This window comes from Sus scrofa, chromosome 10, assembly GCF_054392235.1.
Source record: "Sus scrofa isolate SSC_HxYL_T2T_F1_AM1 chromosome 10, Sscrofa_HxYL_maternal_Yorkshire_Landrace_v2.0, whole genome shotgun sequence".
NCBI classification, from domain to species: domain Eukaryota; kingdom Metazoa; phylum Chordata; class Mammalia; order Artiodactyla; family Suidae; genus Sus; species Sus scrofa.
Window position 1 is genome coordinate 48,585,728 of NC_139392.1, and position 14,890 is coordinate 48,600,617.

At 43.3% G+C, this 14,890-nt stretch overlaps 1 pseudogene across 1 annotated transcript in view; it reads left to right on the plus strand.

Moving 5' to 3' along the window:
- The window catches only part of LOC146399366 (uncharacterized), an 86,109-nt pseudogene extending 72,933 nt beyond the window's left edge, over positions 1 to 13,176 (plus strand). Inside the window, exon 5 of the transcript XR_014817600.1 lies at positions 12,679 to 13,176. The product of XR_014817600.1 is annotated as an uncharacterized LOC146399366 (transcript). The remainder of the gene's footprint in view (positions 1 to 12,678) is intronic.
- Positions 13,177 to 14,890: the final 1,714 nt, after the last annotated feature.

The window sequence follows — 14,890 nt, forward strand, 5'->3', positions numbered from 1 at the left end:
TAGTGATCTGAAAAAAATCTCTTTCTTACCCTGCCTCTGCTACAATCCCCAGCACATGAGGTTATACCAAATTTCAGGGTTAAGTCAACAGATACTTATAAGTGTAAAATACTCCACATCTGAGATGATGCATATTAAGATCCTCGGGGGAAGGATAATGTGGGTTCTTCTCATTGGCAGTTGAACTTGTTCTGGCCAAAGGAGTCTGCCAAGAAGGGAACATTTACTTATGTGAGAAGACGTGTGTCACATCACTCTGACTAAAAGGGCCAGCACCTGTCCTTACACTTGTAGTTGCCTTGGAGCAGATGGACCAGCTCAACTTTTCAGGGACTGTCTGGATTCTCTGTCCCTACAATGGGAACAGCCCAGCCAGGCTGTCTGTTTGCTAAGACACCCACTCACAAGAGGAGTGACATCTGTATGTTCTACTGGACAGCAAAGGCATGTGCCTCCATGTTACTGAGTGTGCTGAGCTAAAAACTTGTAATTCGCATGTGTTGAATTGAAATTAACTTCTAAAAATCTTTCCTCAGCCCCTAAGGGAAAATAGGCTCTTGGTATACCCAAAGAAGAGCTCTGCCATCATTCCAGTTACATTCTTTTTTTTTTTGTCTTTTTGCCATTTCTAGGGCCACTCCCGAAGCATATGGAGGTTCCCAGGCTAGGGGTCTAATCAGAGCTGTAGCCACCGGCCTACACCACAGCCACAGCAACTCGGGATCCAAGCCGTGTCTGCAACCTACACCACAGCTCACGGCAATGCCAGATCCTTAACCCACTGAGCAAGGGCATGGATTGAACCCGCAACCTCATGGTTCCTAGTCGGATTCGTTAACCACTGAGCCACAAGAGGAACTCCTCCAGTTACATTCTTGGTTGTCCAGCAAGCAAAACCAGATTTTTCTAGATGCCAGAAGGGTCACATGTTAGAACACCCAGTGCTGGAGAGGCCAGGGGAGCGAGAAGAGTAAGTAGTGTGGTCCCTATCATCTTCCTTCCCCAGTCCTTGGCCTACAAGCCTACTGGGAGCCAGATCCCTGCATGACCCCTGTATTGGGTCGTCCTTTCCAGAAGCCCTGGGGTGTAAGATTAAGAGCAAAATTTGCAAATATGATGTGATTTTTTAAAAAATACATATCTACACTTTATCTATAAGTACAAGGAAAATATTAGAAGAAAATATGCTAAGATAGTAAGAGGATTATTTTTGACTAGTGAAATGGCAAACTTTGTATGTATGTGCTCTCCTATTTTTTCCAGTTTCTGCAATGATACTGTGCCATTTTATAATTAGGAAAAGAGGAGTTCCCATCTTGGTGCAGTGGAAATGAATCTGACTAGGAACTATGAGGTTGTGGTTTGGATCCCTTGCCTCTCTCAGTGGGTTAAGGATCCAGCATTGCCATGAGCTGTGGTGTAGGTCACAGATGCAGCTCAGATCAGGGGTTGCTGTGGCTCTAGCATAGGCCAGCAGCAACAGCTCCAATTAGACCCCTAGCCTGGCAACCTCCATATGCCGAGCATGCGGCCCTAAAAAGACAAAAAACAAAAATAAAAAATAAATAAATACTTAGGAGTTCCTATCGTGGCTCAGCAGTTAACAAATCTGACTAGGAACCATGAGGTTGCAGGTTCTCTCCCTGGCCTCACTCAATGGGTTAAGGATCCAGCATTTCCATGAGCTGTGATGTAAGTCGCCGATGCTACTCAGATCCAGAATTGCTGTGGCTCTGATGTAGGCCAGCGGCTATATCTCTGATTAGACCCCTAGTCTGGGAACCTCCATATGCCATGGAAGTGGCCCTAGAAAAGACAAATATATATATATATGAAGTTAGTAAAAGAAAAGCAACCAGGAGTTCCCGTCGTGGCACAGTGGTTAACGAATCCAACTAGGAACCAAGAGGTTGCGGGTTCGGTCCCTGCCCTTGCTCAGTGGGTTAACGATCCGGCGTTGCTGTGAGCTGTGGTGTAGGTTGCAGACGCGGCTCGGATCCCACGTTGCTGTGGCTCTGGCTTAGGCCGGTGGCTACAGTTCCGATTGGACCCCTAGCCTGGGAACCTCCATATGCCGTGGAAGCGGCCCAAGAAATAGCAAAAAGACAAAAAAAAAAAAAAAAAGAAAAGCAACCAATTGCAATTGGCCCATAGAACAAATGCAATAATTCTCCAGGCTCTCATGTGCCTCTGAAAAGACTCCCTTCAGAGTTTGGAGGAATTTTTCTCTTCCTTCCAAAGCCAAGAGAATCTTCAAAATGTGCTCATCTTCATCTCCCCCAAATGATGGTTAAAGACCTGAATAGAACCATTGCATTGCTCAGAGAAGAGGAAGATCAGCAGGGGAGTAAAGGCAACTTCCCAGGGTCTCCTCTGTTCTCAAGCCTCACTTACCAGAGCTGTTGCCCTTATCAACTAGGAATATAAAACTCAAAAAGCCTTCCTAATTTGGTAAACAATGAGTAACAAAATAGTGGTTTTTAATTACTCTTACTAAACAAGGCAAAACAAAAACACACCCACAAGAACCAAGTTGCCCAAAAAAGATATGAATGTTTTCAAACCCAAACCAGAATGTCAGAATATTTCCTTAAATACTACTCTCTCTCTCTCTTTTTTTTTTTTTTTTTTTTTTTTTGGTCTTTTGTCCTTTTTAGGGCTGCACCCGTGGCATATGGAGGTTCCCAGGCTAGGGGTCAAATCAGAGCTGTTGCTGCTGGCCTACACCACAGACACAACAATGCCAGATCCAAGCCAGGTCTGTGACCTACACCACAGCTTCACAGCAACACCAGATCATTAACCCACTGAGCGAGGCCAGGGATCAAACCTGCAACCTCATGGTTCCTAGTCAGATGCATTTCTGCTGCACCATGACGGGAACTCCAAATACTGCTTTTCTAAGCATAGAGTTTGAAATGCTGTCTAACTAGAATAATTATCTTCCAGCATACACTTGTAGACCAATGAATGGCACAAATGCTTGGGTTCCTATTTCAGTTTTCTGGGCGATGGCTTTCTAAACTGCACATATATAAATGCATCCCATGAAATACACATATAACCCTGACACCCCTTTTTGTGTGTGTGTGTGTGTTTTGTCTTTTTAGGTCCGCACCTGTGGCATATGGAGGTTCCCAGGCTAGGGGTCTAATCAGAGCTACAGCCACCGGCCTATACCACAGCCACAGCAATGCCAGATCCAAGACACATCTACGACCTACACCACAGCCCCTGGCCACGCTGGATCCTTAACCCACTGAGCGAGGCCAGGGATCGAACCTGCAACCTCATGGTTCCTAGTCAGATTCGTTTCTGCTGCGCCATGAGGGGAACTTCCTGACACCCTTTTTTAGTTTACCTTCCATTGATAAAAGGCAAATTCCACCCACTTGACAAGCAAAACATGTTCTAAATGAATAAGAGAAGACCAAAACTTCAAAAATTTTCACCAACGCATTTGCCAATAGTAGAACAGAGCCAATAATATCTTATGTTCCTCAGCAAGGCTAAGCAGTATGGGCTTATGCCAAAGCTGGATGGAGTGGAAACAGGTGTTTTACTATGGACATGCTCATCAGCACATGCCTGCTGTTTCACTGACTGAGGAGTGTAGCCAGAGCTGTGGAGAATCCATTTATTTAATGGATTTAATGTGTGTAGAAGAGGCCCTGGAGGCAAGATCACAAGTCAAAGTGGGTGGCCTCAGAACTGGAAACATTTTAGTAACTCTCACTATAACAAAAACAGCACAGCAGGCATGTTCCTCTGGAAAAGTTGAAAACTCTTTGCAAATAACTGATTGAGCCAATTTGAGAGAAATCAAGTGTACTATAGATACAATGAGCAAAGCTCTTAGTTTGTTGGGACAGTCTAGGTAAATATATATCATTTTGTTATCATTATGGATTGTGCTCCCTTTTATTTTCAAAAGTATCTCAATTTAGATGATAAATTATATGAACACCTAAATCTAGATAACCAGGCTGTACAATGCTTATATGAAAAAAAAAGTTTTAATGCAAGAAATATATCTTCAACATACTGCTTCAGAACTTAGCACAGCTCACAGTGTCAAGTATGCATTAACTTTGGTGGACTTGAGTGGGGAGAGGGGTTTATTAGGCTTCACCCCAAGATCATTTACCTTCCTCTGCTTTGATTCCTGCTTATCAATTATGTCCATCAGGATGCTTTCAGCAGTGGTAACAAAATATCCAACTCATGGAGTTCCCAAAATGGCACAGAGGAAATGAATCCAATTAGGAACCATAAGGTTGCAGGTTCGATCCCTGGCCTCACTCAGTGGGTCAAGGATCCAGCATTGCCATGAGCTATGGTGTAGGTCACAGATGCGGCTTGGATCTGGCATTGCTGTGGCTCTGGCATAGGCCATAATCTGTAGCTCTGATTAGACCCCTAGCCTGGGAACCTCCATATGCCACAGGTGAGGCCCTAAAAAGACAAAGACAAAAAACAAATCCAACTCATTATCTCCTAAACAGATGAAATCATCATTTCAAACTTTTTATAAGATTGAGCCTACAAAAAAAAAAAAATGTAGGAGTTTCCATTGTGGCTCAGCTCTAATGAACCTGACTAGTATCCATGAGGATGCAGGTTCAGTCCCTGGCCTCACTCAGTGGGTTAAAGATCCATCCAGCATTGCCATGAGCTTCGGTGTAGGTCGCAGAGGCAGCTCAGATATGACATTGCTGTGACTATGGTATAGGCCGGCAGCTGCAACTCTGATTTGACCCCTAGCCTGGGAGCTGCCTTATGCTACAGGTACAACCCTAAAAAGACAGAAAAAAAATAATTGAGTCTACCAAAAATATCCAGTGTGAAAAGTTTTAGGTTTGTTTTTTGTTTTTGTTTTTTTCCATTCAGACTTATTGGGTGAGGTGTGTGGCTTGTGAACTGAGTTGTTCAGATCAGTGACCGGAAGCTGGCCTGTGACCAGACCAGCTAGTGATCTGCAGGTCAAAGGGAACTAGGATCAGGCCCACGTCTCCCCACCAAAGACAACCAACTGTAACGTCATGTTCATTACTACACAGGATTAGGGTCAGCAAAAGCATCATCTGACTTTTCATATTCAAAGTGCAGAGGTTATGGAGTTTCCGTTGTGGCATAGCAGAAACAATATGACTACTGTCAGTGAGGATGAAGGTTTGATCCCTAGCCCCGCTTAGTGCGTTAAGGACCTAGGTTTTGGTGAGCTGTGGTGTAGGTTGCAGACAGGGCTCTGATCCCAAGTTGCTGTGGCTGTGGTGTAGGCCAGCAGTTGTAGCTCAGATTAGACCCCTAGCCTGGGAACTTGCATGTGCCATGGGTGAAGCCCTAAAAGGCAAAAAAAAAAAAAAAAAAAAGCAATGGTTATTATTATAGTGCTGAAATCCGAAGTGGGAGATCCAGGACTCATTAAAATATTCATGCCTTGATGACAAGGATTCTTATTTTACCACTCTTTGTTTTTTGTTTTTTAGGGTCATGCACATGGTATATGGAAGTTCCCAGAGTCTAGGGGTCTAATCAGAGCTACAGCTGCTGGCCACAGCCACAGCCACAGCAATGTGGGAACCTAGCTGCATCTGTGACCTATACTACAGCTCAAGGCAATGCCAGATCCTTAACCCTCTGACTGAGGTCAGGGATCAAACCTGCATCCTCATGGATGCTAATTGATTCGTAACCACTGAACCACAATGGGAACTCCTTACTCCTCTTCTTTACATACTGAGGTAGACTCAGAGTGCCTTCAAGATAACTTGCTATTGAGAGTAGAGTTGACCAAGAGCTCTACCTGCTGCCTTTCTGGATTTGCCATGAGGCCACATTTACCCCCAGCTTCTTCTAGTCAATGCTGAGTATGGCAGGGGCTCACTAGTCCTGGGAAACTCTTGCCTGACAGGGCTCCTCTGGTGGGCAACTTTTATCAGGCACCTCATTAGCCCAACCCAGGCTTTCTTTGAACTGTGCTGTAGTTTGGAGTTTTTCCTGCCCAATCATTCCTTCCTTCTCTCTCCCCTTTCACAAGGATTAGACCAGCATGCTAGTCTGAAGGCTATCCCTAACTACTTCTGTTCCCTCCTCACCTCTGTCACTTTATTTTTCATGGGTGATTCCTCCAAATCTGCTTCTTGGAGGACCCAAGCTGATACAGATATTTAGTGTCTGTCAAGCACATGATAGAAAAAACCAACTATGTGCCCAGTAGATCTTCCCTGGTTCCCAGTAAGGACATTGTGATTCTGGTTTATGGTGCTTTAAAAAAAATGCCACTTTTTAGTCAAATCTCATACTTTTCAAGCAGAATCTGTGTTCCTAGATATTAATTACAAGTCCTCGACAAATCAAGTGAATCTAGAACAACAAATTATTTGAAAAGTGAGGTCAATATTTCCAGGCTTTGTGGGAGGAAAAAAATGTTCTCTTCAAGCTTCAATGCCAGGGAGGGTTTTGCCTTTTTTTTTTTAGGGCCACCCTGGAAGCATAAGAAGACAGGCTAGGGGTTGAGTAGGAGCTGTAGCCACCAGCCTATGCCACAGCCACAGCAACTCAAGATCTGTGCCAAGTCTGTGACCTACACCACAGCTCACAGCAACACCAGATCCTTAACCCACTGAGCAAGGCGAGGGATAGAACCCATGTCCTCATGGATGCTAGTTGGGGTCGTTAACCACTAAGCCACAACAGGAACTCCCAATGCCAGTTTTATTGCTCTTCTACCAGTTTTTTTTTTTCTTCCTTTTTAGGGCCACACATGCAGCATATGGAAGTTCCCAGGCTAGGGGTCTAATCAGAGCTGCAGCTGCAGGCTTACACCACAGCTCATAGCAACACCAAATCCTTAACACACTGAGTGGGGCCATGGATTGAACCTGCATCCTCAAAGATACTAATCAGATTTCTTTCCACTGAGCCATAATAGAAACTCCCTGTCCAATTTTTAAGAACCATCTTTCTTGTGTTGGTCTTGCTTACTACAAAATAAAATGTCCATATATATGCATATTCACCAGCTTACTGAGAACACAAAGATAAAAGGAAACAACGTAATGGTGAAAGATATTGACCACACCCATTTCAGGTCAGGAAACAGTCTAAATACTTATAAAACAAGATTTAGTCGAAACTTGGGTAGATAGAACCTTGAATCCTTCACCATCTAGCAATAAATAGTGAAATAGCTACTATAAAAAGTGAATCACTGTGTCTGTCATAAACTCCAAATTCCTCAACTCTCTTCCTAGAATAAATTCATCATTCAAAATGTGTTAATTTGGCTCCTCCAAGAAGCAGATCAAAGCAGACAAGTTTGACACAGAGGGAAGCACCTGTGAGAGAAAAATGAGAAGCTCGTTACGATATGCTAGTAACCATTATTAACAATAGGCTCTCTGTGGAAAAAATATATACACATATATGCATACCTAAGTTTATTATAAATCTTACTGGCATAAAGATGTGTAACACACTTCCCAAATAAGGAAACATACAATGCTCTTTATTAAAAATTTCATCCTTCTACTGGTTTTTGCCAACTTTTTTTCTCTGTAGCCAACTTATGGTCACAATTCAGCCATGATTTGACCAATTTAGCCATGATTTGACAAAATCAGACAATGAATAACTACTTAAATACTATCTAATTCAGCAAAGTCAAATTGTTAAGAATGATAGTTTTCTAGAGCTGGTAGAGAATTCCTTTCTTTTTCTGTGTGTGTGTGTGTGTGTGTGATTCTCAATATAATAGTTTCAGAAGACAGGGCACACTTCTAAGCTTAATCTGCATTATTAAGATTTTCTCAGAGTTCCCGTCATGGTGCAGCAGAAACGAATCGGACTAGGAACCATGAGGGTTCAATCCCTGGCCTCGCTCAGTGGGTTAAGGATCTGGCATTGCCTTGAGCTGTGGTGTAGGTCGCAGACAAGCCTTGGATCTGGCATTGCTGTGGCTGTGGTATAGGCCAGCGGCTATAGCTGCGATTTGACCCCTAGCCTGGGAACCTCCATATGCCACGGGTGCAGCCCTAGAAAAGACAAAAGCAAAAACAAACAAAAAAGTAGTAACTATTTGTGAATCCCGTGCATTGCCACTACTCAGTTTTGCCATTGTGTGAAAGCAGTCACAGACAATAGGTCAACAAATGGGCAGGGTTGTATTCTGATAAAACTGTTTACAAAAACAGGTAGCTGGACAGCAGGATCTCTGGGCAACACATTTTCATGCTCACTTGTTGCTGGAACTCAGCCTCTGCTCACTGGTGCCAAATAGAAATGTGAAGGAGAAAAAATAGCTTTATGGCTTTGCCAGGCAAAGGAGGGTCACAGCAGGCTAATGTCTCAAAGATTGCGCCCCTCTAAGGAGAGACTAGGGGGTGGTTTTATAGTTTGGCATGTGAAAAATAGGTCACAGATAAGGATGAGGGTAGAGGCAAGCTTGCATTGTTTTCAAAGCTGGTGTTCAGTGGTCTGATGGTCTACTTTCCAGAATGAAGAATGCTTCATTAACATCTTCCACTTGTTGGGGACTTTAGGTCTGTCTTCAAAGATAGTGTATTCTGTATTCCTAGAGGAGGAACCAGGACACTGCCCCAAGGCTGCACTATTGTTTCTTGACTCCTCTTCCCTGGGGGTCTCTGCATCCCCTCCTTTCTCTGATTAGCAACTGTTTGAACCTACCCTTTGGAACTCAGGAAGGTCATGGAGGCTGAAGTTTATTCCCTAAAAGCAAGAAATGGGGGCCACAGAAAGAAAGCCTTGTGTGCCCAGGAGCCCACAGGACCCTGCTTAGTTTCAACACCAAGGAAAAGTTATTACCCCTTTAATTAATGATAAATCCACATTATATTAACACTGATAAACTTCAATGAAACACACAGACAGCAACCCTTATTAGTGCGCTTTAAAAGATCCCAGAAGATAAAAGTCATGTGGAGGCAGGTTTGGTTACAGAGCCTTTAAGAGATAAACAAGGGACGCTTGTGAGCTTGGATATTCCCCAGGTTGCTGGGGTTGATTACATATAAAATGACAAGATGATTACTTAATAATCATAATGAAGGAATGTAATTATTAAAATTACCACTAGATGGATCTCAATGGAAGGTCATATATGCTCAATAGATCATCACTTTTTTTTTTGGTCTTTTTTGTCTTTAGGGCCACACCTGTGGCATAAGGAGGTTCCCAGGCTAGGGGTCTAATCAGAGCTGTTGCTGCCAGCCTACACCACAGTCACAGCAACACGGGATCCTTAACCCGCTGATTGAGGCCAGGGATCAAACCACAACCTCGTGGTTCCTAGTCAGGTTCGTTTCACTGAGCCACGATGGGCACTCCCATTACTTATTAAACAAAGTGTGCATGGATCTGTGAACTGAAGTTTGGCACTGGCCATCAGCCTCCACATGGAGTAAAACATGAGCCACTGCAGCTACAAACCCGCAGCATCCTCTGAGTGGGCCTCAGAGTGGAGACCCAGAGAGAGAAAACTGGAAGAACATGCCTTCCGATAGTCAGGCGTTTTTAGAAGATTTTATGTGCCCAATTCTTGCGTCTCCTCATATCTAGAAAAACACTAAAATCCTTCATGGTGATGTCCACTCCTTGTGACTGGTAGTGACCTTCAGGAGATCAGCAACAAACTTGTAAAATGTGTGTGCTGCAAGCACCTCCCTCTCACCTTTATCATATCCTGATTACCCCCCCCCCCCCCCCCCGCTTTTCCTCCTGGGATGGTATTTCAGCCTGCCCTGTAGTTAACAATAAAAGAATGCCACAGTCACCTGTGAATGCATTCACCTCCAAGAGTGAGAGCCAGTGAGTCCTGCAAGCTGTGAAAACTCGGGATACTGCCCCTGATAGCAGAGGTGCGTATCAAAGGAATGATTTCCCAGGAGCTCACACCTCTTTTTCCTGCTCCCCATCCTTTGTTGCAAAAACTCCTATATATCCTCGCTCCTCCCTCATCACCTTGGAGCAGTTTCTCAGGGCTACCTGAGATGCTGTCTCCTGGGCTTAAGTCCTAATTTTGCTCCAAATAAAACTTAACCTTCAACTTTGAGGCTGTGTATTTTTTTTAGTCGACAGAGCTATGTGTGTGGGAGCTGCCCACTAAGGGGTACACAGCAGCTACTCTATCAGAAACTGCTAAACTGTTTTCCCAACTGACAGCATCATTTTTCATTTTAACAGCAATGTGAGATAGTGCCAATTACCTAGCATCCTGGCCAACACTTGGTTTGGGATTTGTTGTGAAAATTTTTTGGTTTGGCAGGTGGGGGTTGGATTTTTAGTTTTGGCCATGGGGAGGTGGGAGATATGCAGGGAGACGGTTTTGCTTTTGTCTCTTTGTTTTAGTGATTCTGTGAGTGGTACCTCAAGTGGTTTGGGGGGTTTTTGGTTTTATTTTTTGTCTTTTTGTCTTTTGAGGGCCGCACCTGAAGCATATGGAGATTCCCAGACTAGGGGTCTACGCCAGAGCCACAGCAATGCCAGATCAGAGCCACATTTGTGACCTACACCACACCTCATGGCAACACTGGATCCTTAACCCACTGATTGAGGCCAGAGATCAAACCCGAGACCTCACGGTTCCCAGTCAGATTCGTTTCTGTTGAGCCACGACAAGAACTCCTCAAGTGGTTTTAATTGGAAATTTCTTAATTATGGTGAGTGTCTTCATGTGTTTATTTGCCACTCATGTAACTTCTTAAGTAAAATGTCTGTTCAGATATTTTGCCCATTATATTGTTCATTTTCACACCATTGAATTTGAAAATTTTTGTATCCTGGAAACATGTACCTTATCAGATACGTAACTTGCAAGTATTTTCTCCCTATTTGTGGCTTGTCTTTTATTCTTTTTACAGTGTCTTTCACAGAACAAATGTTTTACTTTTGATAAAGTTCCATATTTTTCTTCTTTCATGAATTATGTTTTTTGTATTGTATATAAGAATTTTTTCCTTATTGCTAAGTCATGAAGACATTATTTCGTGGCTTTTTTCTTGAAGTCTTGGTCTTACATTTTACATTTAGTCTATGGTCTATTTTTAGTTAATTTTGTAAAAGATGTGGAGCATGGCTCAAAGTCCATTTTTAAAATATGGATATATAATATTCCAAAACAGTTTACTACCAAAAAAAAAAACTTCCTCCATTGAGTTGTCTTTGCCTCTTGTCAAAAATCAATTGGCTAGGAGTTCCCATCATGGCACAGTGGAAGTGAATCTGACTAGGAATCATGAGGTTGAGGGTTCAGCCTCACTCACTGGGTAAAGGATCTGGCGTTGCCGTGAGCCGTGGTATAGGTCGCAGACATGGCTCGGATCCTGTGTTGCTGCAGCTGTGGCATGGTGTGGCAGCTGTAGCTATGATTTGACCCCTAGCCTGGGGACCTCCATACGCCACAGGTGCAGCCCTACAAAGCAAAAAAAAAAAAAAAAAAAAAAAAAAAAAAAAATCATTTGGCTATATTTGTATATACTTATTCCTAGACTCTTTTTTTTATTAAAGTATAGTTGATTTACAGTGTTAATGCCTATTTCTGCTGTGCAGCATTGTGACCCAGTCATATATATATAGAAAGACAAAAGAAATAGATTAGCCAAAACAACTATATATATATATATATATGACTGGGTCACACATTCTTTTTCTCAAATTATCTTCCATCATGGTCTCTCCCAGGATAGTGGATATAGTTCCCTGTGCTATTCCATAGGACCTCATTGCTTATCCATTCTAAATATAACAGTTTGCATCTACTAACCCCAAATTCCCAGTCCATCCCACTCCCTCCCTCTCCCCCTTGGCAACGACATGTCTGTTCTCTCTGTCTTTGCAGCAGCATGGATGCAACGAGAGATTCTCAAACTAAGTGAATTTAAGTCAGAAAGAGAAATACTATATGATATTGCTTATATGTGAAATCTAAAACATGGCACAAATGAACCTACCTACAAAATGGAAACAGACTCAGATATGTTTCTAGACTCTTTATTCTCTTCCATTACTATCTTGATAATTAAGTCTTAAAATCATGTAGTGTGAGTCATCCAACTCTCTTCTACTTTAAAATTGTTTTGGCTAATCTATTTCTTTTGTCTTTCTATATAAAATTTAGAATCAGCTTGTCGATATCTTTGGAAATAGTTGTGCTGGAATATTGATTGGTATTACATTGACTCCACATATAAACTTAGGAAGGAATAAACTTTGGAGAAAAGTACATGTTTGTAGACTGCTCTTTTTTCTACTGACTTTTTCTTCATTAATATGTAAAATCCATGTATTTCTCTTAAAAATAGTCCTCAAGAGTTCCCATCATGGCGCAGCTGTTAACGAATCTGACTAGGAACTATGAGGTTGCGGGTTCGATCCCTGGCCTTGCTCAGTGGGTTAAGGATCCGGCATCACCATGCGCTGTGGTGTAGGTGGCAGGCGCAGCTCCCATCCCGCTTTGCTGTGGCTCTGGTGTAGGCCGTTGGCTACAGCTCTGATTAGACCCCTAGCCTGGGAACCTCCATATGCCATGGAAGTGGCCCTAGAAAAGGCAAAAAGACAAAAAAAAAAAAATAGTCTTCAGAAGGAAAAAAAAAACCTTCACTGGGCCAGCAGAGGTAGGAAACAAATGCACTAACGCTTTATATTGTTTCCCCTCCTCAGGCTCCGAGAAGAGTGGAAGCAGAGACTGGAGAAAAGGCTGAGGATGTTGGACAATCCTGATGGGAAGGAAAAGCAGACCAACACTGTAGGCTGAAAATTACCTGCCTCCTCTACTTCAAAGATAACAAGCCACTGAGGGCACTTTTCTAGGAGAAAAAACTAGCACCCAAGTTATGTTGACTTACTAAGCAGGACACTCTCTATTTGCTCTCCCATTTGTGAGGGGATTTACATGTGAAACCTCCCCCAGTGCTAATGGGAGTCCTTATCCAACTCAATCCTCTCTGCCACAGAGAATAGGATGACCGCCAATGAAATAGGAAGCTCAGGTTATCTAATATAAAAATCTCTTGGAATTAGCACTTCCCAGTGTTCAAAGATCTATGTAATAGAATTGATTTCCACATTTTCTTCTCATTTTGAAATCTGAATGTTTAATCCAAGCTTGCCAGGGGCAATGACCTTGTGGAGAAACTGGCTTCCCTATGTCTTCTGGAAAAACAGAGTCATACAATCTTCCCCCCCCCACCCCCCGATTTGGTGAATGTAGAAATACTACTGCTGTTGTTATGAAAAGAATAGTTTCTTAACAACATGGTTTGAAAATGAACCGAACTAAATTATTTTCTGTTCCTATAAATTGGGTTTATTTTTCATAAACAAGCAGAAGCATGCAGTGAAAGTAAGATGATGCTTAATAAACTTGGTTTGTCGTGTCCTCACTGCTCTATGTGTCCTGCATTAACTCCCTCACACCTGCCTTGGTTAATTCTCTGATGCTTAGACCAAGTGTCAGCTGCCCTGAGACATATTCTGGAATTTGAAGTCTCTTTCAGGAGTTCCTATGGTGGTTCAGTGGGTTAAGAACCTGACTAGTATCCATGAGGATGCGGGTTTGATCCCTGGCCCTGCTCAGTGATTTAAGGATCTGGTGTTGCTGTGGCTATGACATAGACCAGCAGCTGTAGCTCCGATTCAACCCCTGACCTGGGAACTTGCATATGCCGTGAGTGTGGCCTTAAAAAGCAAATAAATAAATAAATAAATAAATAAGTCCCTTTCACTGTAATCTGCTCTCAGGCTCAGAGCATGATCATGGTCACAGAGGAGGAGGGATTCTATCAGTCATAGGAACTAGGGCTTCTCTGCTCCTCTGCCCCTCTGCCCAGGTATCCCTCACTGGAGACAGGAGCAGAGCAGGAAGACCTAGGCAGCCAAGGAGCCCAGAGAATGACACAGGCAATACTGGGGAGGGCATCACAGCACTCACAGATGCTCTGCAGTGGCATAAACCACTACCCCTGGAAAGCTGAAAAGGGATCCTTGTGACCGAGGGGGTCACAAGGTGGCAAGAGGGTTAGAAGATCCAGTTCAGATCTTTGCTATAGGCTCTCACCTAGTTCAAAAACAACAAATCAGCAGTAAATTATAGCTGGGAAAATCAGCACAACGTTTGGAAAAAGATTAATAATGAAATAGAGTGTTTGTAAAGACAGGGAAGCATGGGAATAAATATCAGGATACCTAGACATGTCTCAGGGGCAGGGAAAGCCCCCTGAGAAACTGATGTTTCAGCTGAGACCTATAAAAATGAGTAAGTCATGCAGGAAAAAATGAACAGCATGTGTGAAGAACGGAAGAGGAGCAGAGAGGCTTCAAGGTAGAGGGAGCTGGGTGTCGGGGGAAGTGAACAACTGGGAAACGTGTCTCTGACACAAAGTGAAGAGAGAGTCGGTTTTATAGGAGGTTGGAGGGGCAACAGGGGGTCTCTGGAGCCCAGGCTAAAGATTCTTCATTGATCCACAGAGGTTCAGGAAGCCACTGTTGCCAGGACTCAGCCTCTGCTCACCAGTGCCAAATAGAAACATAGAGACAGAGTTTTGGGTGAAGGAGAAAAAAACAGCTTTATTGCTTGGCCAGGCAAAGGAGGGTTAACAGCAGATTAATGCCTTAAAGACTGTGCCTCCCTTAGGAGAGATTGGAAGGTGGTCTTATAGTTTGGGAAGTGAAAAATGGGGCCACAGGGGTTCCCGTTGTGCGCAGCAGAAACGCATCCAACTAGGAACCATGAGGTTCTGGGTTCGATGCCTGGCCTTGCTCAGTGGGTTAAGGATCCGGCATTGCTGTGAGCTGTGTTATAGGTCGCAGACATGGCTCAGATCCCACGTTGCTGTGGCTGTGGCATAGGCTGGCAGCAACAGCTCCAATTAGA